Here is a 23,748-nt window from a genome sequence, read left to right as displayed (position 1 = left end):
TGGATGGCTCAATACACCTTATGTTTATGTGTGCCTAATGAGGGTAAAATAAAAGAAAGTGAGAGAAAAGAAATGAAAGTTTTGACAAGAACAGAATATGAAACTGCATTTTGGTGGGAGAAATGAGACTGGCATTTCCTTCTGTCCTTTGCTGGCAGGACACAACAGAAAGGGGATAGGGCGGTTTTTTAGCTGTCAGGCTGGCTTGGAGACAAATGGGCCCCATGCTGCAGAGAACTCATGCCACCTGGATCTTTCCCTGCGTTCTCATTCTTTCCCTTAGGTCTTGTGGGGGTGTGACTGACGGATAATCTCTCTTCCCTTTACTGTTAATCTTTTGGGTTTAACTTCAGCTATCTGGCTAGATGCCTCTGAATAAAAAAAAAAAAAAAGGAAGAAGAAGAATGAAAGAAAAGAGAAGAAAAAGAAAAAAATATATATTGCTTTCCTTTTCCAAGAAACAGTATTTCAAAAATCTCAAAAACCAAATGCACTGCGCATGCAAATCATTTCTCCAAACCAAAACAAAATTCCTTAAAAAAATCACCCAAGCTTGCCTAAAAATAAGTGTGTTAAATTTATTAGATTGGCTATTTTTACATTTCTGGCTTTTTCACTGGAGCTATTTGGCCACTGACAATTCACCAGTGTATAAATGAATGTATGTGCTTGTTTGTGTAAGAAGCTTCTAATTAGCACAGACAGTGAAGTGAGGAGCATTTTCTATATGACGTTCTCTGGCTGAGGTTTAAACCAAGGTCTGTCCTCTGAAATATGCGGACAGCTGCTAGGCAGTTGGGGGAAAATCTCTTTTTTTTTTTTAGAAAGGAAATAAGTTGTTAACTCGGGACTGTGGAACGGAACCTGACTGTGTCTCCAGAACAGATGTTTCAGGTCTGGGACATTTTGCATGGAGTCATTAGAGACTTCATATCCAAAGGCTCCCGGGGAGCTGTCTGACTGTTTTGCTTAATTAATAGATCTCTTTGCAACTTGGAATGAAGAGGAGCCAGGGGACAAATATAGGTGTGCAGTGTTGCTCTTTCATGGAAAACTGTTACAGTCGCACAGGTAACCCTGGATTGATCACCAAGTCTCCCGAGGCCTCAGTTTCCCTATCCGTCATTGAAGATAACATGTATCCTTCCTTATTTCATAAGCATGTGTTAAAGGACTCAAACTAATGATGATACCACAATCCTTTGCTTTCTGACCACTTAACCCTTAATGCCTTATTTTTCCTTATAATCTTCATGAATTCAGGGTATAGTAACTTGGAGAATTACAACTGTCTTATAGTCTTTAAAATCAAGTATTCTGCATAAAGTTCTGGAGGTTACGAGGCAAACTAAGTTATGATGAGGACCTCTAGTTGTCTGCCTGAGAAACATTATCACTTGGAGACAAGAGTCAGATATAACACGTTTCAAATGCTGTCTTTAATTTGCTGTAACTTCACTATTTTTTGGAAAGTTACTGCGTTTTCTTAACTGTAATCCCCATACATATAAAATAAGACTATTCGTAACTGACCTACCAAAGGGCAATGTTCTGAACATTTCAGGAGACAATGTACACATGCCCTTGCTCACGTTTCTGGTACCCAGCAATAAACATTACTTCTTAACTAGTAACCACAGAAACCTAATAAAAAAATAATTATTTGGGAGATGAGAGCCATATACTATAGTACCCTCACCATAGTTTAATGGCAGTAAACCATTTATGTTTCTCATCCTTTGTGTTTAATCATTCAACCACAAATTTAGTATGAAGCAATTTTATGAAACGCTCACTGGCCACTGTCTCTTTTCCCCCCACAAGCCTGAATACTTGGAGAACTGAGGAAGTGAACGTGAAACTCTCAGTAGGGTGATTTTTCTTCTTAATTTTTTTATTGATTGATTTTCGAGAGAGAGGGAGGGAGAAAAGGATAGAGAGGGAGAGAGAAAGAGAAACATCAATCTGTTTCTGTATATGTCCTGACCAGGGATCAAACTGACAACTTCTGTGCATCAGGACAATGATCCGATCAACTAAGCCATCATCCAGAGCTCAGGTAGGGTGCTTTGAATATCAGCTAATGAGGCACCTTTCTTCCTGTTCTGCTTATTTACAACATCACTAAGCTCTAAGCCTGGCTTTGCAAAGTACCACTCTTTTAGCTATTAGGAGGATAGTGTTTTAATATTGACCGGGAAATCAAAATGCTTCGCTGAGTGGTGGTTGTATGTTTTCTTCCTGGTGGGGCATGATTTCCTAGCGTCCTTTGGAAGCGAACACTTTCCTCTCCACACGCCCACCCCATTGACACTCTCTTTGTTTCCTCAGAGGAAGAGACTTCCTATTCCCTTAGTTTACTTCCCTTGTGACTCGAAGTCATTTCACCTGCAGAAGACAGATGACTTCAACCCTGCATCTTGAGCTTGAATTGCAATACGAACCAAATTAGATAAAATCAATCAATAATACCCTTGCAGGACAAATTCACTTAAGTAACATTTACAGTACAATTGCCCACTTTGTTTACTTTAATCCATTAACACTCTCTTTCTGGCACCTGAATAAATATGTTACCCCAGCTGAATATAAATGAACTAGGATCCCACCGTCATTTGGGGTTGAGCGAAAGGTTAGTAAATTTTATTTCTTTAGAAGAATGATTTTGAAATGAAGAAAAAAAAGATGGTGGATTATGAAGCCCTAAGATTTTGTTTGAGTGGCTACTGCATACCCTGAAAGCCCACTGATGGCTTAGAAGTTTATTCTGCAGTTTATGGATTATTGCATCCACGCATCTGATGCTATGAGCCTCCAAATACAACACAGAACATAGAGCCAAATACACTGGATTGAGAGGCTAAACTGAAAAAGCAGAATTTAGGTAAAGAACAGTAGACATAGGTGCTAAATTGTGCCATGGAAAACTTCAAAGAGGTTGTGTGCTTGCAAAATTAATAGACAACTTAAAGATGACTGCCGCTAACATTGACATAAGCAAAAGATCTTGGTTAGTCCAGTTAGTTCCAGCTTCAGGTAAATTGCAGGTGAATTAGTCCTTCCAACTCCTGAATGACCAATGGTGTGTAGTATATTACACCGAGCAAGGCTAAGTGGATAAGACTTTCATTCAGTCAATGGTTTGAACTTGGGAAGGGCTGTCTAACAATTTCTCTCAACCAATAGCAGAGCCATAGTAGTGTCAAAACTTGGCTCTCAACTGCAAAGGGGTGACGTCGTTGGATACCTAGTCCCAGGGGTTTAGGGAACAGAATGAGAAGAATCAAGTGCACATGGAGGCAGATATAAAAGACCATTGCAGCAGAAGGAGAGACAAGCCTCCCAGTGATGTAATTCTCGACAGATGGACATTTCCAAGTGCTAGGCTACCTGATGTTCTTGGCCTCCCTCCCTCACATTGTCAAGGCAGACTACCCATGGTCATGTTTTACATGATAACACCGGGGTAAAAAAGACAAAGCTTCAGCGTTAGGAAACCTAGATTCAAATACGTACTGGCACTAATCCATTCTGAGTGGCCATGGAAAAGTCACTAAACCTCTTTTTAGGCTTATTTGTCAAATGGAAATTTTTTTAAAAAAAGAATTCTTAAAGGCTAATAGTGGGAAGTAAATGAGAGAGAAAGCGAGGGAGACACAAAGGGGAGGGGAAAGCCTGAATGACAATTTAAGAAGGAGGTGGCTCTACCTGCCACTGCCCTCTGTACAGATGGGCACAGAGTGGGAAGGAGATAGGAGATGGGAGACTTGAATGTCTCGTTCTCTCTCATGGTCCTAATACGCATGCCTCTCATATTGTTGGCCCAGATCACCATGTTGAATACAATTCCAGTATTTAAGATTTTTTTTATTTTATTTTGCTCATGATGACCAGTGACTAGTATCCAAATATTTCAACTGCTGTTCAATCAAAAGCAAATGATCTTTCCATCACTGGGAGCAAAAGGGGCTGTGTGATACGGAAAAACATGGCACAGGTATGTAGTTTGTTTCACTTTTCTGCACTGCATGGACATTGTGCTTTTAACAAATCGAAGGCAAGGTTTTCCTCCAGCAAGTCAATTATGACGCGGGGTCTGGAACCAGACCCCCAATATATCTGCACTATGCCTCTGCGTGACTCTCCAACACATTGCTTTCCTAATAGATTTCTGCTGGTTAAAATTTGACTACACCTAATTTTCATCATATGTGATGACTTTAAAATGTAAGATCCAGAATAACACAAAACCCTTTGTTCATATACAATTTTGTTTTGTTTTTATTTTATTTGTCTGTATACATTGCTTTCCGGGCCAGACCAAGCTCTAAGCAAAGAGTTCCACTGAGGTTCATGGGTCATCACACAGCCTAGCACACTTAGGGAACTACCAAATAGATGTATTAGAACCTTGGGGAAATGATTCCTCCATTGAAATGTGCTCTAAGTTCTCTGATAACTTGAAACTGAGTCATTGATTCAGTAGAGAAAGCCCATATTTCAGAAATTACTCACAGTACTTACCCAACAAATTGTGTGAATAAATAGGAAAAAAAGTAGCTGCAAAGAGAGAGATAGAGAGAAGGCATTTGTGTTGCAGCCTAAATCACAAAGAAAACAATTTACAAAATGAGCATTTTAGTAAACAAAGCACAGTGTTTCTACTGGTTAAAAATGCTGCAAAATGTTGGCAACAATAGTTTGCATCCGAATCATCAAACCTAATTGTTTGTGAATGCAACATAATTGAGTCTTCATTGTGAGAGCTTTAAGAAAACCAAGTAATATAACATGAGTTTTTATGACATTAAAAACAAATAATTTGTGCAGAGTTATTATGTTTGAAGAAACACACTCCCACTAACCCATTAGATTTCATTAGAGACAGACACAAATTGTTAAATGCTGTTTTGTTTTTGTGTCTGCTCTGAACCTCACAAAAGATAAAAGTTATTTCTTTGAAATGATTCCTACTCTATTTCCTTAGAAATAAGCTTTCAAAGTATGCATTAAAACAAAACCACGCTGAAAGGAAGCATGGCACTCATAATTACTAGGAGCTGTTAATTCTACTAACCAACCCTCAGTGGCATTTACAGTATTGTCACAACCTCTAAGATTCAAAGCAATGTCCTACTAACACTTCGAATATCCTTAAAGAAGATATCCACTCAGTCAGGAAACACAAACGGAGATTCATAATAATCTGGAATCGAGCAAGTCAAAACAGACAACTTAAGTAATATAAATTTAAGTGACTTTTGAGAACTTTAAATGGATTCCTAGCTTCTGCCTTTTTTGAGTCCTATTGCACATGTAGCGTGGAAGTGGGAAGGAATTAAGTGCAGGAGCAAGTTATGGATCACACGCTCTGGTGTAATCAAACTCCAGCCGTTACGGCGAGAACAAAATGTCAACTCTAACTAACTACCTTATTGAATTCCCCCAAATCTATGACCCACAAGATAGCCATATTAATTTGGTCATGCTCAACGCCTGGGGAAAATCAGTCAGAGAATAAAGGGTGTTGGACAGAGAGAAAACAAAAGGCGAGGTAGTCCAGCTTTTACAATAGGCAGAGAATCATTTAGCCATAAATGACAACTTGTCCTCGTTTACCTGGGACTTACTTGGTGTTGGCCCCTAAAAGTCCTGCATCCCCCAAAACCACACGGTCTCAGACAAACGGGGATGACGGGTCACCCTCCCATATGATAAGAGCTTCTCATTACTACTGACTTCCTCACCTGAACTTACCTATGGCTAACCCACACAGACAGTAGTGGTGCTCAGACCTCACTGCGTGTAGAGGCCCTGAATAGGAACTTAGAACAGGGACAGAGTTCAGGGCCCTGAGGCAAAGGCCACGGTGGCTTTACTGACAAAAGGACTGAATGCAGTACTGTGCTGAATGCAGCACAGTAGAGATAGAATGAGCAATTCTGATTAATCAATAGATGGGGACATTTGAGCTACTCCCTTGCCCTTTAATCTGCTCTAAAGAAGTTCCCCCTTCTGACTCCCTCATTCTCATCCCTGCTTCTCTTTGTGTGTATCAATAAACACCCATGAGGACTGGGGTGGGGCCACCTCGTGAAACCTAAGTAGGGGATGGGGCGGTCTCCTCTGGGTCCCTCGGTGTCTGCCACGCGGTCTCCAAGTAGTCATCGTCTCTGCGACAACTGTGCACAAGGATCGCCTGGAAATCTGTAGAAACCCACTGTCCCATCCTTTAGATTTGAATTCTGTAAACGGAAGTGGGGCCGATGAGAATGCATTTCTACCAAGCTCACAGCTGATACAGAGGCTGCTGAGTCCAAAGTACCACATTCCGGGGGACACTGCTTCAAACTTCATTGTACCCCTTTTAGTTCCCAATTTTCCTCTCCATGCTCATGAATGTAATTTTTTTTGTCTGCATATTTGCTTTTGGTTTTCTAAGTGAGAGGAGGGGAGATAGAGAGACAGACTCCTGCATGAACCCTGACTAGGATCCACTCGGCAACCCTCATCTGGGGCCAATGCTTAAATTAACAGAGCTATCCTCAGCACCCAGGGCTGATGCTCAGACCAACTGAGCAATCCTCAGCACCTGGGGCCAATTCTTGAACCAACTGAGCCACTGGCTATGGGAGGAGAAGAGAGAGAGAAGGGGGAGAGGGAAAGGGAGAGAAGCAGATGGTCAATTTTGCTGTGTGCCTTGACAGGGGATCAAACCTGGGATGTCCACATGCTGGGCCAACACTCTATCTACTGAGCCAACTAGCCAGGGCCTGAATTCAGTTTTTAAGGGTACTTTTATGCACGAACAGATTGTGTAGGTCTTTTGTAAGTAGAAACATCTCATCTTAGCATAAATGATGCCAATGCAATTGGTGGAAAACTCATCCAATCAGCTGATTATTTATACAATATTAAAATATGTGATGGTTTTATTTCCATAAATTTTATTAGTAATTAAAATTATAAAGACTTTGTGCAATGCTATTTCAACCTCAGGGAACTAACAGAAATAATAGGAAAGGAGATAAGCCTCGGCCGTAGGCGGTGTGTGTATTGCAGCTGAGAAATGAGGATAATCACAAACTATTTGAAAACATTCAGCAAGGATTTTGTACATAAATCCTCAACTAAATTATACTAGAAGGTCTACGATTCTCTGGCACCAACTGGGTATCCAACAATTCAATTCTGACATGAACAGTGTGGAGTTAGTGCAACCCCCAAAATTAAGGACTCCATCCCAAAAGAATGCCTCCACTTTGGATACTGGTCTCAGGAGTCCCAGGGGCCAAGTGGACTTCTGACTTACTGGCTATGAATCTGGCCTCAACCCCATCTTCAGGTTCTGATATTACTAGAATGACTCGCAGAACCCGGGAACACTCTTTATTTACATTTACTGGTTTGTCATACAGGATCACCCTCAAGAACAGCCAAGTGAGTTTCATGACATAGACAGGACTTATTAAATCATTAGTCTTAGGGGAGGGGGGGCTGCTGAAAGTTTAAACCATTAATCACCTGGTTGGTATTTTTGGTGACCAATACCCCCATTTTGAAGCTATCTAGGGGACTCCTGTGAGTCATGTCATTAGCATACAAAACAGGGTAAATCCTAAACATTTTAGGAGTTACATGCCAGAAACCGGGAACAAAGACCATCCATTTATTTTTTATACTATACCAAGAATTTATTTATTTATTCCCCCACTGCCAAAGGTATGAGTCAAGTCTTGGAATAAAAAATATATATATATCTTTCATCAGGGATTTGGTTTCAAAAGTCCCAGCTCTAACTCTTGTAAACAGAGTTTGAACCAAAGACCATGATGCCCACACAATAGCACGAGGTGACAGGTGACGGTGCTCTCTCTACTCTAGGTATCAGGGTGGAGAAGTCGGTGAATGCATTTGACAGAGCCTTTACTGAAAAGAAAGCCAAACTGAAAGAAATCCTCAGGATACAGCCATTTAACTAGTCCACCACACTCTGTGATCGTTATTGAATGTTGACTGTGCTACTTGCTTAAAGATAATCTTTACAAATTCAATATCTTCTTATAAACACAAACATTCACAAAGAGCCTCCGACTTATTCGTTTGCCATTTTTCACGTAATAAGCTATAAAACTAATGCGTAAGCACTCACCCTCACCTCCACTCTCCAATCTCCACAGGCAGCAGATGCAAATAAACTCCCGATGTTTTCATTTAATCTGAAAATATTGTCCAATCCCTTGACCTAGTTATGATTTTTTTATCACCATTAACATAGTGCTAAATTTCTAGTCTTCTCCAAATTCATAATAGCAACATCAATAATAATATCACCAATGATTATATTATTTATTGAATATTCCTTATGAGGCTGGCCCTATGCTCTGTAATTTAACTTTATTACTGTTAATCCTCATCAGGTCCAAACTAAGGTGAGATGAGTTAAGCTCTCACTCTAGGTAGCAAATCTGAGGGGCCATCAAAAACTATTGCAATTCTGGGGAAAATGAATATTAATGAAACATCCACTATGAACAAAGTTTCATATACCATATTTCCCCATGTATAAGACGCCCCCATGGATAAGACGCACCTTAATTTTGGGGCCTGAAATTTGAAAAAAAAAAATGTATTGCATAAAGTTATTGAACTCAGGTTTTATTCATCATAAAATTCATACAACTCCTCATCACTGTCAAAACTCCCATCCACTAGCTTGTCCTCATCTGTGTCTGATGACAAATCTCTGTCTTCAACAATGTGCACAAAAACAAGTGTGAAAAAGCAGGAAATGCAAGTAAAAAAATCTACAACCACTGTATGAGACACACCCAGTTTTTAGACCCCAAATTTTTTGAAAAAATTGTGTCTTGTACATGGGGAAATATGGTAAAGACTAAATCAGCATTGCTGATTTTTTTTTTCTTTTGCTTCAGGTTCCAAAATGGCTTGGTATAGCACTTACAGATTTCTTACAACAACCCTACAAGGTACAAAATGGTATTATTCTAATTTTATTAATAGAAACTCCAGTTAAGTAACTTATGCAAGATGACACATTTGATAATGGTATAGCCAGTGTCTAACTTCAGAGCTCTTTGACTGTGATGTCACAGCACCTCTCAATACTGACTGTGTGCTTCTGCTGTGTGTGAAGTTAGGGGAAATAGTACCCCACTGAAGGTCAGCAGTTTATTAGAAGGGCTCCTAGTAGCCACCAAAGGCTGTCATACTCATGGTTATGTTTCATTGATGGCGAAAGGATACAGATTCGAGTCGGCCAAGGGAAGAGATGCCTGGGACAGAGCCCAGAAAGTTTCCAGATCTGGAGCTTCCAACGATCCTTCCCCAGGGAGGTCACGGACAAAATTCCCTCCCCCAACAATGATGTGTGACAATATGCGCAGAGCAGGGACAACCAGAGACGCTCACCAGGCCGCTGTGTCCAGATCCTCATTGGAACTCAAGCATCTAGACATGGTTGACTGCCTGACCTTTGGTCTCCTGCTATTCCAGCAGTAAAGCAGAGACTACGTGACCCAAAGCCTTTATCATTAATCACAGTGTTAAAATGTCCAGTGTGGCCCAAGGTCCCAAAGTAAACAAATATACTCATAATAGGCAGGACATTCCAAGGGCCTCGACCTCGCCTCCTAGGAGCCAAGGACAAAAGGAACCTCTCCTTGGGAAAGGCTCGTTCTTTAATATACCGTGTGTCAGCCCCATGAACAGGTGAGAGGCAGGAGTACGAATAAGGAGATTGACACCTCCTTTTGGAAAAGGAGATACGTCTTACCTAAATAAAGTAACATTATCCCTTAAAGTTCTGTTTAAGAATCAGCCGCATTGTCTATCTTTAGTAGAAAAAATAACTTTCCTTCCCAGTTTTAAGACTGCCAATAGGAAAGACAGCTCCTTGTCTGATTTACTTCCCAAATCCACCTCAACTTGCATAAAAGAAGATGTCGTACTCTAAAAATAATCAGCATTGAAGTCAAGAGATCAAAGACTATGCACATACCTCTATAACTTACTTATATGTAACATCTATCAGAGACCAGAGCTGCTCTATGGTCCTTCATGTATTTCCTTAGGACTTGTAGAACATTATACTAATTGTCCCAGAAATTATACCAACTGTCCCAGCCTAGTAGTTAGAGAAAATGTGTCTAAAAACCGGGAAGTCTACTGCTGTGGTATGTGAGATGGTTTTAGATTATATTAACAAGCAGGTTTTACTTTAATAAAAAGTAAGTATAGCCTGACCTGTGGTGGCGCAGTGGATAAAGTGTCGACTTGGAAATGCTGAGGTTGCCGTTTCGAAACCCTGGCACATATGGGAGTTGATTCTTCCAGCTCCTCCCCTTGTCTCTCTCTCCTCTCTGTCTCTCTCTCCTCTCTAAAATGAATAATAAAAAAAAAGTAAGTATACCTTCTAATACACATTTTTACGTAATACACTTAATCTGTATTAGAAAATTGTATGAGAAGCCTGCTGGAAACACATGAAATAAAGTATTTAAGCTTTTTAAAAAAATTAACAGTTTAAAGAAAAATAACGAGTAGCTTAAAGAAACCCACAGAAGTCATGCGGGTTTGACACAGGTCAAAGGAAGGATCAGAAGATAAAAGGGGTTTCGGAAACCATTGATTACTAAATTAAAATTTTATATCCTAGGCCCTGGCCGGTTGGCTCAGTAGTACAGTGTCGGCCCAGCATGTGTATGTTCTGGGTTCTATTCCCAGTAAGGGCCCACAGGAGAAGTGCCCATCTGCTTCTCCACCCCTTTCTTCCTCTCCTCTCCTCCTGCAGCCATGGCTCAATTGGTTTGAGTGCATCGGCCCCAGGTGCTGAGGATGCTTCCATTAAGCCTCTGTCTCAGGCGCTAAAAATAGTTTGGTTGTAGCATGGCCTCAGATGGGCAGAGCATTGGTCCCAGATGGGGTTGCTGGCTGAATCCTGGCCGGGGCACATGCAGGAGTCTGTCTATCTCCCCTCCTCTCACTTGGAAAAAGAAAGATAAATAAATAAATAAATAAATAAATAAATAAATAAATAAATAGATTTTGTACTCTAGCTTTCTAAATACAACTTTTTAATTCTATTGCTCTTAGGAAACCAGTTTCTGAAATGGAAATCTAGCCATGTTCATTCTAGGTTTTTATTTATTTAAAAAATGTCTAAATTGAGGAATCTCCTCAAGCTTCCTTTTCACTAAAGATCAGTTTTGAAGGAGGAGGGGAGCAGAATTCTTTCTAACCCAGCTCAGAAAATCGGATCATTCGGAAATAGTTTTAGTCCTGAATGGCTTCGTCGATAAAAATTTTCTTTTTCAAGTTCCCCATTCTCATCAGATGCTACAGCTCCTCTTCCCCCTGCACCTGGTGATTAAATCTTTTATCTGGAAAAATCCACAGAAGAAGCTGAGTTGGAGGCAGGTGGGCCCGGTGGGAGGGTCTCCGGTCCCCAGGGTTCCTCTCCCACCTGACGATGACCTTTAGATAACTGCCCCTCCGTAACTCACTTTCACCCTTCGGGAGGGATGGCATGGTGACCTTCTCTGTGCATGGTGGGAGGGAGGAGCCCTGTCTGCTGGTACCCTGAAGCCCTTGAAATGCAAAGAGGGAGGAGGAGAAGGAACAGCGGGGTTGCTGGCTGGGTCTGTGATCACAGGGAATGCACAGAGCAGGTGGCTAGGGGAGAGAAAGGTTCTGAATGTGGAGGAAGGTACCGGCTGTACTTGGAACCACCACACTTCTTTGTTGCAGGGGAACACAACTAAAACACACGAGGAAGTGTTAAACTGAGGATAAAACCATGTCCTGGAATTTTATTTATTTATTATTATTTATTTTTGCTTTACTTGTTTGTTTAAAATGAGGAAGAAAGCAGTGTTGAAGAAGACTGGATTTTAGGATTCGTAGCTAGAAAGGTGGAATAGCACAGCAGCTAGAGGGGGTTTAGAAGCAGACAGGTCTGGTCATCAGTCCCTATTTCCTGTGTGACACCCAGGAAACGAGTTAGGTCTCTCAGATTCCTAAGCTGTAAACAGAGTACAGAAACAGTAGCAACTTTGTTTTGTTTGAGAGAATTAAATGAGATAATGCAGTGGCACATATGTATCACTGGCACTTAATTGTGCCTCTGTTACTATTGTTTGTTTAATTTAACCTTTCTAGGTCTCATTTCCTTATCTGCAAAATTATAAGAAGAACTTTGTGTCTATTTTATTATTACTATTATAAATTTTTTAAAGAGAGAGAGGTGAAGAGAGAGAAGGAGGAGAGAGATGAGAAGCATCAACTCCTAGTTGCTTCATTTTAGTTGTTCACTGATTGACTGGGGGTGAGAGGACCCAAGCTGAGCTAGTGACCCCTTGCTCAAGCCAGTGACCTTGAGCTTCAAGCCAGCAATCTTTGGGCTCAGGCCATTGACTCTGGGATCATGTCGATGATCTCACGCTCAAGCCAGCAATCCTGCACTCAAGCTGGTAAGCCTGTGTTCAAACCAACAAGCCGTGCTCAAGCCAGCAACCTCAGGGCTTCAAACCTGGGACCTCAGCATACCGGGTCGATGCCATATCCACTGTGCCACCACCGATCAAGCTATCTTATTATGTTAATATGAGGATCAAAAGAGAAGCTGGGAGGTACAGTATCTTTAACTTGATGTTACTTGGGAGCCTTTTTGTCCCTTGGAGATTTAAGTAACATTGGCTCAAGTGCTCTACTTAAAATGGGTGTGTTCCCAGTGTTTTCTGACACACACATGTGTTCAGAGATTTTACATATTTTCCATCTTACTTTCTCCCTGCCCCTCTAGCTCTAGGTATGTGTTTTCAGGGGCATTCCCCTGAACCCCTGAATCAAATTTGTTTTGTTCACATTCTGTTTCCCTAAGAAATCCCATCACTTTGCCCAGGCATGAACAACCTTTACTGAAGATCACAGAATAGTCTTATTACTGCAATCCCCCACCTGTGTTCTGAACCACACCCGACCAGAGCCGGGGTTCCCAAAGCCTGTTCCACCATGTGCCCTCTTCCCTGTCCCCCGCAGCTGGTGGCTGGGGAGCTAGTTGAATGCTCTTACTGAAACTGCTCTTCTAATGGGACACTCTCTCCCCCTTCTTCCCAATGTCTTTCTTTGTAAACTAAAAAGCTCCCAGTAAATCCAACGGATCTGAATATGCAGATTGCAAGAAAACTACAATTTTAATTCCAAGTCAATTCAGGATATATTTATTGACGCTCATCCTTTGCCATCGATGATGCTAGTTTCTAAATAATGCAATAATGATTCAGGCGTATTTCCTGCCTCCAGAGAGCTGGCAGCCAGGTGTCTAAAGAGCCAGGAAATGAATGGTTTCAGAACAGCTTCCGCGGGGAAAGAAAGGGTTCGTGCGGGCAATGAAACAACCGTGGGTGGAGTCCCACTTCTGGAGGAGGTGAAGGCTCAGCAGGGTAATGAGATCTGTGTGATGAAGAGCGAACAACAACAACAAAAAAGATAAAGAGAAACTCATTTCAGGTAGACAGACAGACAAAAAATTTAGAAACAAAAGCTATGTTAGAGGGACAGAATATAATTCATTGGGATGAACGTTCAGGCTAGGCACCGAGCTACTGAGCTGGGGTCTCTATTCCAATATGTAAATAGTACTAAAAACAAAAGTGAAAAGTCCTATTTCAATACTACTTAGATAAAAAAGAGTCATTAAATCTAAAGCTCAGAATTATTAATTAGAGTAAAAGCAAGTCTCAAAATTTCACACTTATTCTCATAATAGATCGTACAAAGGATTGGGCCAGTAATTACCCAAGCTTTGTGAAATCTTCACATCTGCAGAGGTGACACATAAAAAACATTTGCTACTGGAAAGAAATGCAGTTCTCCCACTCTGGGCAAGAACCATACTGCACAGGGCTTCTAGGGCACATAGAGAGGCAGCCTCACCTTGTCTCTTTTGGGGGCAAGTGTTTCAATTTCCCATCATTGCAAACTACTCATCGCAATGAAAATAGAATTTTACAGCTAGGACCAAAATTTGCATTTAAAAAAATAGCCAAAAGGGTATAATCATCACAAAGAGAAGAAACACAGCATGAAGTTGGAGGCTATAAAGGCCCCCAAAGAACCTTGACTTAACAACCAAGATAAGAGAGACTCAAGTAACAAGGAGAATTGTGAGGAGTATAGTTTGCCATTGTGGAGAGACAACAATGGTCATTCTCCCCCCCCCACACCCTACATTTCTTAATTATTTCAAACATAACTTAGCTCTCACCTTCTAGGTTTGTGAAGAAGTCCAGACATGTTTGAATCCCGGGATTTGTTCATTCCAAAAAAATATTTAAGGAATGATTTCTGGTCTTCAGCTATCCCTGATCAAACATCCCCACTCTTCCCATTTTATTCAATCTTGGGTGGAGGGATCTTAATTGTCTTTACAGTGCATCAGTGCTGCCTATGTGATGAGCATTTATTTTAAATAACTTCCGTCTACACCTTAAGAGTAGTTGAATCACTGTGAAGTGCCCTAATCAGGAATCCGTGCTCCAGGTGTTCCATTAGCACCTGGAGTTGTGTACACTACAGCGGTGCCAGCATTAGGGCTTGCAACATCCCGGTAGAAGTTTGCCACTGTGTATATTAGTTAGCATAAAGGATGTTAGAAATGATGTGCTGTTGTTGGAAAGCCACAAAAGTGGCTTTGTGGAGAATAATTCGTGGCACCGTGTTGATAAACTCCACACTTTAATGCCTTTAGATGATTATTCCCGATCTGGAAGTCCTCTGAGAGTCTCTTCTTCTAAACAATAAATAAATGAAATAAAATAAAAATGGAGGATTCTGCGGCCTGATCCAACCACGTACTCTTGCTGATCCTGTTGCATCCCCATGGCCCCATGGGAATGAATCTGTCACACAAGGGCATTGTTCAAAGGGTATGAATGGATGGAGAGTCTTGACTGGGCATTAGGGACCGGTCGCATGACTGTTTATGTACCTAGTTCCTAACAATGTTTGCTTGGGTGTCAGATTTTGACTTGGGCCTGGATGTGATTGAAACATTGTATCTATCAGTGTTGCCGGCCTGAGTGAAGACATAGAGTTCCTACCTACCTCTAACTGTTGGAGACAACCAATATATCCAAAAAAAAAACTTGACCTATTGTGGAAAGCTAAATTGTCTTCGCCTGGGGTCAGAAACCCCAACCTCCATAGAGACACACTGGAGAGCCCTCGGCACTGCTCCAAGACCTGCCAGCCATGTGACTTCAGTCAAGCCACTAACTTAACGTCTTTGTATCTCAGGGTTTTTTTCCCCCCTATAAAAAAAAAAAAGGAATATTAATAGTGTTTACCTTGGAGGATAAAACAAAATAATGTGCATAAAACAATTGACACAGTTCTGGCACATTCTAACAATAAATATTAACTGATGTTACTCCTAGTTGGCCTCCTTATTAATTCAGATAAACACATTCAACCATCTTAGGAAGCCTGAAAGAACAACCTTTTTTTATTTTTTGCAAATAGTTTTTCTTGTAAAACACGAGAAAAAATTCTTTATTTTCTAACAGCCTTTCAAAACGTAAGAAGCTGTAATTATCTCATTAGTAACATGGATTACCTGAACGTTCAAATCCTCTAGATTATACATGTAGTTTTGCCACCACAAAACCCCTAATGCTTTAATCATTAATTGTTTATCCTTACTCTGAAACAAACATGTTTCTCACCTGTTTGTATAAGTCTGTTTTCCTTCACCAGTAATGGTCTCTCAACCCAAAGAAATAAATCAGTAGTCTGACAAAGGGGATGTGCAGAAAGCTGATTTTTAAAACTATGTACATGAAGGGGGGTCTCCAGCAAACATTTTGAATTCTGTTAGGAAACACAGATACATGTGACTAGTTCTGTGGCCATGAACTAGGGGGGGCGGAAATGGTGGTTACTAAATAATGTTCCAATGAGCCCTGGCCGGTTGGCTCAGTGGTAGAGCGTCGGCCTGGTGTGCAGGAGTCCTGGGTTCGATTCCCGGCCAGGGCACACAGGAGAAGCACCCATCTGCTTCTCCACACCTCCCCTTCTCCTTCCTCTCAGTCTCTCTCTTCCCCTCCCGCAGCCGAGGCTCCATTGGAGCAAAGTTGGCCCGGGCACTGAGGATGGCTCCATGGCCCCTGCCTCAGGCACTAGAATGGCTCTGGTTGCAACAGAGCGATGCCCCAGAGGGGCAGAGCATCGTCCCCTGGTGGGCATGCCAGGTAGATCCCGGTCGGGCACATGCAGGAGTCTGTCTGACTACCTCCTCGTTTCCAACTTCAGAAAAATACAAAAAAAAAAAAACCCAACAAAAACGTTCCAGTGAATTGTGACATGAGACAGATCCTAACATTGAGATTTAAACTGGAAGGACCGAAGGAAGCAATGGAAATGAACTGAGACAGTCGAGAGTAGAATTGAAAAGGCAAGGGAATGAAACTTACAGAGGAAATTCAAAACCACAGTGTGAGGACCACGCCTCCAGATGTTAGCAGGGTGGAACCCGAGCTCCTAAGTGCTCTACTAATAAGCAGAGCCATCATTAATCTTTTGTGACAGGATCCTTTGGAGGACCAGATTGTGATGGGGCTGGGCCCAGAACATCCTGCATTATCCTCAGGATTGAAGATGATTTCTATATACAGTAATCATTGTACCGTATTTCTCCGTTGCAGTAAATTTTAACAGAAATGGCTTTCAAAAGCTGTCTTCATAAAAAGTGATTTAGGAAAAAAGAAAGCGTACACAACTTCACTTGTTCCGGTCATTTCTTTCTTTCTTTCTTTTTTTTTTTCTTTTCATAGTGCTCACTGAAATATATTCATTCTGAACAGATGAAAGAGAGAAACAGGGTGTTCCGTACGCCTAGAATAATTACAGAAACTTGCGGGAAGATGACAAATGTGCAAATAATAATAACAAGACAGAAATCAGCACTCCTCTTTCCACACGGCACTGCCCTCCATCAGAGAAGAATCGCATTGCTGCTCTGGGCAGGCAGACTCTGGCATCAGCCCGTGTTTTATCTTAACTCTAGTTCTTATCAGGATGACCCCGAGCAAATTATTTTACCTCTCCGAGTTTCAGTTACGCCACCGGTAAAGTGTAGAAAAGGGCAATACTCCTTTTCATTTAAAGTTGTTCGGAGAATTAAAAAGTTGAAGTAGAAGTGCTTAGCAACTAGTGCCTGCTACCCACCCAGTACATGCTCACTGAGGGTCGGAGCTTGTTGTGGGATTAAATGGTGGCCCCAGAAAACTATACCCATGTCCTCCATCCTCTGCATCTCACTTTATTTGGGGAAAGAAAGAGTCCTCGCCAATGTAATTAAGGATCTCAACAGAGATTATCCTGAACTGCCCCAGTAGTTCCTAAATCAAATGAAGTGTTTTTAAATATATAAGAGACAGAAGAGAAGACACACAGAAGGGAAGAAAATGTGACGATGGAGGCGGAGATTGTAGTGACGCAACCATGAGCCAAGGAGCGTCAGGAGCCACTGGGAGCAGGAACCGGCAGGAGGGTTCTCCCTGGAGCCTCAGAGGGCACACAGTCCGGCAGACAGCTTAGTTTCAGATTCTAGTCCCCAGAACTGCTAGACAAGGACTTTGTTGTTTGAAGCCACCGGTGTGCCATACTTTGCTAGGAAACTAATAAAGAGCTAATTTTTAATGCTTGAATGAAATATAATTCATATACCCTACAATTCATCCATCTAAAGTGTACAGTTCAATAGTTGGGGAATATATTATTATTTTTCATATTGTCATAAAAGACATAAGACATTTTAACCATCTTTAAGTATACAATGCAGTAGCATTAATGACATGGCTCTCAACACCCTAAACCTTTCATCACCCAAAACAGAAACTCTATATCCATTAAGCAGTAACTCCCCATTTCTCAATCCTCCCCGGTAACCTCTAATCTACTCTTTGTAATACAGAGCTTTTCATTACTTACTGCTCCAACTGCCAGGACTTCTGTGACAGTGACAAAGGTCACGGGGAGCCATTTTAAAGTTTTGAATTAGAAGTCTGAATCCCATTTCCTACTCGCCTCCCCCATTCTTTCCACAAACAGCTACAGAGCACATGTCTTGTGCCAGGTGCTTTGCCGGATGACTGGCAGAGAGAGAGCCCTGGCTGCCCAGGTCCTCCCAGTCCTGTCAAGGGCAGGGGGGTACGCATGCGATGCCACCATGGTGCACCAGTACTGTGGCAGAGGCCAGTGGGAGGTGCTTTGTGAGAACAGCGAAAAGGTGCCTAACCAAGTCTCAGCAGGGTCAAGGGAAAAGCTCCCCGGAAGAATTAATTCTCAGCCTCGAACGGCCAGCTGAGTAGAATGTTACGGGAGTATGCGTGGAAGGATGCACTCAGCAGAGGCAGGAGCACTTGCCAGTCTGCTGCAAGAGACAGCACATAAGATTTGGGCACCGGAAATATAGAGTTCAGTCTGACTAGGGCTTCATGTACAAAAGCAGAGGATGGGAAGAAACGGAGCTAAAGAGACAGAGAGAGAGAGAGAGAGAGAGAGATGGAGTCATATCTCTGGCAAAACGTTAAGGTTTTAGGGTGGGCGAAGTTCATTGCCGAAGAGTGCTTCTTCAGAGACGTGTTGAGTAAAAGGTAGGGTGAGCAACCGATAAACAAAAGGAATGGGTCTACTCTGTAAGGGTGAGAGGAAATTCCCTAAACAAATATGTGAAGGGAGCATTATATGAAATGTCATCTGAAATATTATGTGGCCACTCCCCAAGTCCCCCTGGATATACTCAGCTGCTTGTTAAAGTAGTTAACATAGCAATAGTTAATAGTTAACATAGCAGTCGTTAATATAAATTGCTTTATAGTTACACAATTGACACACAGCATCCTTTCAGACTATACTATATATTAGATGTAAGATTTATTCCAGAAAAAGAAAAACAGATAAAATATTTTAATGACAGGTCAGCAACATATTCTGGCTGAATATAAATTCAAAATAGACACTCAGGAGGAAGTTGAAAATGTCTAAACAACTGTGAATGAGAAGAACTGGACACTTACAACCACAGACAGAGAACAGGGTTAACTCAGAAATCGTTCTGAAAACCACAGGCATTTTATCCCACATGAGCAAGATACTTCGGTAGAACCTACACATCTTAAATTACAAAATGATTATATTAATGGAGAAACACATTAACCATAATACAGGCTTTTCTTCTTCCATGCACAAGTAGTTTTCCTTCATGTGTTTGCTAATTTGAATGTTTTCTTATCTAACTAAATTGGTAGCTCTAATAAGATAAATGCTACACACTAAATGCTAGGTTGATCACTAAATGTAAATGATCTTGATGTACAATGACTGTAATGAGAATTAACTCTATCTCAGTGCACTGGAGCTGTCCCCAATATGCCACCAGGTTTGTACCACTGCCCCCAACTCCACCCCACTCTCACAACTCCCAAGCTGTTTTTGCGCTGAAAAAAACCCAGAATTGTTTGCACTTGAGAAAGTCTTCACATTATGAATTCAGACAGCTTGAAATTACTTGGTGTCCCGATTCACCAATCTCCCAGCCTATAATAAATCCACAAATAGAACTTATAACCAACAGAAACAATAAATAGAATATTCTGTCCTTTTAAACAAAAGTTCCGGACCAGTGCTTAGCTTAGTAGCTAGAAAACTTATATTTGGACTCCAGATCACTATAACATGCCTCCTATGGATACAATAATAAAAACAGAACCTCTAACTTCGCGAGTAAACTGCAGGGGTTCTTCTTTCTGCCACTTTGCAATCTAATAGAGTACCCATGACTTCATATTTATTAAAATCCATATCATCATTTTAATACACTACTTTATCTTTCCAGGAGAATGCCCAGAGTGCAGCAAAAGCCATATTTTACAAGCCAATTTTAAACGCCTTTTAATGATGATTCACCGTGCCCTAATACAGATTTCTCATCAATATCGCCATCCTGCAGGCATGCATTAAAGCTGCAAATCATTTCTTGGGTGGTGCTACTGTCAGACTCCAAATGTACTATAAACATAACTCAGAGGTTTGAGTTAAGCATCTTCCTTGGATGCAATGGGTATAATCTGATTTCTGCAAACTGCGAGGAATGCCAGTTATGTTGAGATAGATTTGAGTGCCCTTTGTTGGAAGACATGCCTGAGTGTCTCTCACTCTCTCTTTCCATCTCTCTCTTTCTCTCTTTCTCCCCACCCCCACCCGCAATGAAGAAGAGCAGCAGAGGCTCTTCAGTGGAGAGCTGCCTGCTCACCCCTCCACACAATAACCACGAGCTGAACATTTGTCTAGGTTTGTATAATTTGCAAATTATTTGATTATTTAATTCTTCCCCCCCCCTCTTAGTAAGTGTTAATCAGCACTCCTGCTGGTGGTCCTTAGGGTTGTTACCATGGAACTTGTACATGATTTTAAAGATGTAGCTGAGATAAAGGGAGACACCTGTGGGTGAGTTCTTTCCATGATCATTAGCATAAACCCTCACAGGCCAATTCCTGCAACATTGTGATAAACTGCTAGAAACAGAAATACTTGACACAAAACATGGTGGGAAGGCTTAAATTGTTCCGGGTCTTTAGCATATTTTCACATTGGTATTAAGAATGTTAGAAATAATTTAATCATTGCCTGATTATAGCGATGTTAGGAGTAATGAAATCCTTTGCCTTATTACATATGGACTCATTCGGAGCCTCATTATTTATTTGGCAAGCATTAAGCATCAAATCAATTTAGTCAGATACTTGAAAATGGGAAATTCAAGATGAAAGTTAAAGTGAAGATTAAGAGGTAAAATTGAAACTACTTCTAGCAGCCACAGAGCAATTTCTTTTGCAAGCCACCCACCCCTTGAAAGTTTAAATGCGGGAACGGGGCAAATGGTAGACTCCATCCCAAAGAAAGGATTTTTTTTTTCCTCCCATGTGCATTTGCCAAGGTCAGATGACATAAGAAGAAGAGGGTGATAACTTTGATTTGTAGCTATGAACATACTCTGTGCTTTTATGCAACTGATTGTTATTGGAATGGATTCCACTTCCAGCTCAATAGAAATGGGAAGAAGGGAAGTACAGGCTAATCACTTGGGAACTGGTAGCTTCATTTTGCATATGACAGTGTGCTGATATTAGTAGGATGCAGTAATGTATTCAGTAACGTTCTGGTGTGGGAATTAGAGCAGTGGCCACATCAACGATACATATTTTTATATGGCAATGTGCAGGGGGAGGTGTCCCACCCCACACTAAGTTGAGGCTGGAGATGCTGCCATCGCAAGCAGCCATCTGGTTGCTCCTTGTAAGGAAATTTTCTAATGTATTGATCCATGATAATAATTACTGGATTGGGTCACAGGAAGCTGATGAAGCTCGTTGCATAATGGAGAATAATTGCCATTAAAATCATACAGGAAGCCTTAGGGGGGAAATAACATCTTCCTTTTGAGTGCAGAAGTGATTAGAAGTTGAAGAACCAAAACTATCTTAGGGCAGTACTGCAATTGGTTTTCCTGTGTCTTACAACACACAAGATCACGATATACATGATAACATAGACAACCAGCCTGGCCTGGCAGTGGCACAGTGGATAGAGTGTCAGCCTGGGAGGCAGAGGGCATAGGTTCAAAACCTCGAGGTCAATGGCTTGAGCACGGGCTCATCGGCTTGAGTGTGGGCTATTCAGCTTGATCACAGTGTTGCCTGCTTGAGCGTGGGATCACTTACATGACCCCATGGTCTCTGGCTTAAAGCCCAAGGTCACTGGCTTGAGCCCAAGGCCGCTGGCATGAGCCCAAGGCCACCGGTTTGAGCAAGGGGTCACTCAGTCTGCTGTAGCCCCCCCCTACTTTGTCAAGGCACATGTGAGAAAACAATCAATGATCAACTAAGGCGCCGCAATGAAGAATTGACGCTTCTCATCTCTCTCCCTTCCTGTCAGCCTGTTCTTATCTGTCCCCCTCTCTGACTCTCATGAAAAAAATAAAAATCATAGACAATCAGTGACAGATGACAGAAGCTGGACTTCATTTTAGTCTTTCCAATTAAGATAAAAAACTAGATGTTTAGACTGACCGTTGGAAATGTGTCAGAGCATTAACCACAGGAAAAAAAAAAGTGTTATGTTTATTACTGAAAGGAATGTTGTTTAGTACAGGAACAGAAGGAATATATATATATATATATATATATATATATATATATATATATATATATATACTAAATATATATATATATTTAGTATTGTTAACTGTGAATGGCAGATGTTCCTGGCAAAGTTAGACCTCAGTCCTTAGTTGGCTAAGAAAGAATTCAGAGACAAGAACTGTAATTATAAGAGAAAGTTTATTTAGAAAGTCCCAGAACTAGAAGTAAGCCAGCTGGGCGGCGTGGACTCAGGAAAAAGAGTTACAGATGCAAAGGAAAGGCCCTTGGAGCCTAGCGGAAAGGAAGTGAAGACATGTGCCTTGGGGAAGAAAGGGGGTGGGGAAAGGCCTGGCTGGCTCAAGAGAGAGGGGTCCACTGGAGCCTCACCTTAAGGGGTTTTATCTGTTCTCTAAAGGTGGGACTTCAGGGGAGGTCTCGGGAGGATCTCAATAGACTATTCATCAACTTTACTCGATGTGTCTTTCTCAGGGGCATGGTTTCTACCGATTGGTCAGTATTACGGTGGCAGGCCAGTCACTAGTCATCATATCCGGTCCCCACATCAGCCATGGTGTAGCTTCAGCTGGCTTTGTTGCTTTTTGGGGCCTGAGGCTGAAACACAACTGAGGCCTAAATGTTATCTCTAATGTAACCGAAGTTCTGTCTCTGTGTTCAACGGACTCAAGGCTTTGATCCTAAGATTATTTGCTGTGGGCCAGAACCTCATTTCCTGGGGATGTAATGTAATGCTTAAGGGAATGGTCATGCGAGCACTTATATGGGGGTCTTTGAAGCCATTCTCCAGCCCTACCGTTCCTCCTCTAAGGGGGTCTAAACCACATAACCAGAAATATAAAATTCGGGGCAGGGGAGGGGGCAACTCCATGACTGGGGACATGCTAGGGGTGGAAAGGTCACCCTCAGGGGAAGGTCCTAGCCTATGCTACTTGTTTTCCCAGTTTTGCCCATTGCTAGGCACCTGGGGCTTCCGTTCTGGTGACCTTTTATACCCAGCCTATCGTTCCTGCTCTGCTTTTGCCTAACTGCCTACCTTAACCGTATCGAGGAAATGGTTCAAAACAAAACAAACAAATTTTTTTAAAAGACTTCAGGAAAAAGTATTTAAATCAACACTCTTATGGGGCTGGGCACTGGGTTAGAAACATTTTATTTATTTATTTATTTATTTATTTATTTATTTAATATTTTTCTGAAGTTGGAAACGGGGAGGCAGTCAGACAGACTCCCGCACGTGCCCGACCGGGATCCACCTGACATGCCCACCAGGGGGCAATGCACTGCCCATCTGGGGCATTGATCCATTTTGGCCGGTGCCATTCTAGCGCCTGAGGCGGAGGCCATGGAGCCATCCTCAGTGTCAAGGCCAACTTTGCTCCAATGGAGCCCCGGCTGCAGGAAGGGAAGAGAGAGACAGAGAGGAAGGAGAGGGGGAGGGGTGGAGAAGCAGATGGGCGATTCTCCTGTGTGCCCTGGCCGGGATTCGAACCCAGGACTCCTGCACGCC

Source organism: Saccopteryx bilineata, chromosome 4, assembly GCF_036850765.1.
Source record: "Saccopteryx bilineata isolate mSacBil1 chromosome 4, mSacBil1_pri_phased_curated, whole genome shotgun sequence".
Lineage (NCBI taxonomy): Eukaryota > Metazoa > Chordata > Mammalia > Chiroptera > Emballonuridae > Saccopteryx > Saccopteryx bilineata.
This window is presented reverse-complemented; position numbering follows the sequence as displayed.